This window comes from Mustela nigripes, unplaced genomic scaffold, assembly GCF_022355385.1.
Source record: "Mustela nigripes isolate SB6536 unplaced genomic scaffold, MUSNIG.SB6536 HiC_scaffold_5354, whole genome shotgun sequence".
NCBI lineage: Eukaryota > Metazoa > Chordata > Mammalia > Carnivora > Mustelidae > Mustela > Mustela nigripes.
The window spans coordinates 1-2,817 of record NW_026744760.1 but is presented as its reverse complement, the minus strand read 5'-3'; the positions used below and the strand labels follow the sequence as shown (position 1 = coordinate 2,817).

Below are 2,817 nucleotides of genomic sequence, written 5' to 3'. Positions count from 1 at the left end.
CAGCCCCCCTGTGAGGTTATTTTTCAGTAATTCAAATCTATGTTTTACGTCTCCCAACATATCATCTCTGGTATCAAAGGATAAAATTCCAACTCAAAATATCAATTATAAAAAAAGAATCTCATAGGAAAAAAAGTAATAAAACATGGTAAAGAATAGTAAAAACACAGTAAAAATAAATCACAATGGGTTGTACCTGTCAGCTGAATTTAGCATTTGAGAACATTTAGATTATCAAAATGTCTAGATCGCTCTTAGAAAGATCCCCACCTAGTATTGGCTCTAGAGTCCATCTGATAGTTATTGCAGAATTGGGGAACTGCATGGCAACATTCTATCCTCTACCTCTTCATTCCCCACTTCCCTTATTATTCTGGCTACATGCAGAGAGTATTGACTTCTGTTCCAAGCATATGTCTTTCTTAGTGGGACTCCCCTTCCAGACCCGAGGAATCTTGAGCAACTAGTTTGTGTGCCAGCAGTTCTGTATTTTTGGATGATGAAAATTGATTTTCCTCCTTTTAGCAGGTGCAGTCTCCGAGTGAGCCTCTCCCCTCACGACCTGTGCAGATTATGCCATCAATAGTGGGAGAGGGGATGAAGACGAACATTTGGGGACCTCAGCACATAGCACCAAAGGGCCCGGTGAAGCCTTGCAGGAATGAGGGTGCACTAAAATAAAAGGTAATAATAAACTCAGCTTAGAACTGTTTCCTTCGGAGTGGAACTGGATCGGGTTTGCTGCCAGCGGCGTGAGCTTCGGCTGCCATTTAACAACAGCTCCACTCGCGCCGGACACAGGGAGCAGCGAGCACGCGTCTCCCGCAACCCGATCTCCTCGGACAGGATCCTTCCGCCGCAGCCCAACGGGGACATCTCAAGAAACATGGCTACAGAACATGTTAATGGAAATGGTACTGAAGAGCCAGCCCATGGATACTGCTTCTGCAATTATCCATTCAGAAAATTTTCAGACATTGCTTGATGCCGGTTTACCACAGAAAGTTGCTGAAAAACTAGATGGAATTTACGTTGCAGGGCTGGTTGCACATAGTGATTTAGATGAAAGAGCTATCGAAGCGTTAAAAGAATTCAATGAAGACGGTGCATTGGTAGTTCTTCAGCAGTTTAAAGACAGTGATGTCTCTCATGTTCAGAACAAAAGTGCCTTTTTATGTGGAGTCATGAAGACTTACAGGCAGAGAGGAAAAACAAGGGACCAAAGTAGCGGATTCTAGCAAAGGACCAGATAAGGCAAAAATTAAGGCACTCTTGGAAAGAACAGGCTACACACTTGATGTGACCACTGGACAGAGGAAGTATGGGGGACCACCTCCAGATTCCGTTTATTCAGGTCAGCAGCCTTCTGTTGGCACTGATTATTTGTGGGGAAGATTCCAAGAGATCTGTTTGAGGATGAACTTGTTCCATTATTTGAGAAAGCTGGACCGATATGGGATCTTCGTCTAATGATGGATCCACTCACTGGTATCAATAGAGGTTATGCGTTTGTCACTTTTTTGTACAAAAGAAGCAGCTCAGGAGGCTGTTAAACTGTATAATAATCATGAAATTCGTTCTGGAAAACACATTGGTCTCTGCATCTCGGTTGCCAACAAGAGGCTTTTTGTGGGCTCTATTCCTAAGAGTAAAACCAAGGAACAGATTCTTGAAGAATTTAGCAAAGTAACAGAAAAAACAGAGGCTTTTGCTTCCTTGAATATGAAGATCACAAAACAGCTGCCCAGGCAAGGCGTAGGTTAATGAGTGGTAAAGTCAAGGTCTGGGGAAATGTTGAAACTGTTGAATGGGCTGATCCTATAGAAGATCCTGATCCTGAGGTTATGGCAAAGGTAAAAGTGCTGTTTGTACGTAACCTTGCCAATACTGTAACAGAAGAGATTTTAGAAAAAGCATTTAGTCAGTTTGGGAAACTGGAACGAGTGAAGAAACTAAAAGATTATGCTTTCATTCATTTTGATGAGCGAGATGGTGCTGTCAAGGCTATGGAAGAAATGAATGGCAAAGATTTGGAGGGAGAAAATATTGAAATTGTTTTTGCTAAGCCACCAGATCAGAAAAGGAAAGAAAGAAAAGCTCAGATGCAAGCAGCAAAAAATCAAATGTATGATGATTACTACTATTATGGCCCACCTCATATGCCCCTCCAACAAGAGGTGGAGGGCGTGGAGGTAGAGGTGGTTATGGATATCCTCCAGATTATTATGGATATGAAGATTATTATGATTAATATGGCTATGATTACCATAACTATCGTGGTGGATATGAAGATCCATACTATGGTTATGAAGATTTTCAAGTTGGAGCTAGAGGAAGGGGTGGTAGAGGAGCAAGGGGTGCTGCTCCATCCAGAGGTCGTGGGGCTGCTCCTCCCCGCAGTAGAGCCGGTTATTCACAGAGAGGAGGTCCTGGATCAGCAAGAGGCATTCGTGGTGCGAGAGGAGGTGCCCAACAACAAAGAGGCCGCGGGCAGGGAAAAGGAGTCGAGGCTGGTCCTGACCTGTTACAATGAAGACTGACTTGCTATGTGGGATTACACCAGAAGCTTGCAGTGGAGTAATGGTAAGGAAATCAAGCAACCTTAAATATCTCGGCTGTATAGGAGCATATTCTGTTGCAGAAGACCTTCCTATGAAGATCATGGAATCAAATACAGGACATTGAACTAATACTTGGACTTTGATATGAATTTCTTTAACAATTTTCTCTGCAGTGCAAGTTATTAAACTAAAGCTACTCTATTTTCCATATGTGTTCCAACAGAAATCCTTCATAACTTCTAGCATGGTATCTTAA

At 42.6% G+C, this 2,817-nt stretch overlaps 1 pseudogene; it reads left to right on the top strand.

The window, feature by feature from the left end:
* Positions 1-785: 785 nt before the first annotated feature.
* Positions 786-2,533, top strand: LOC132009136 (heterogeneous nuclear ribonucleoprotein Q-like; annotated as a pseudogene).
* The last annotated feature ends 284 nt before the right edge of the window (positions 2,534-2,817 follow it).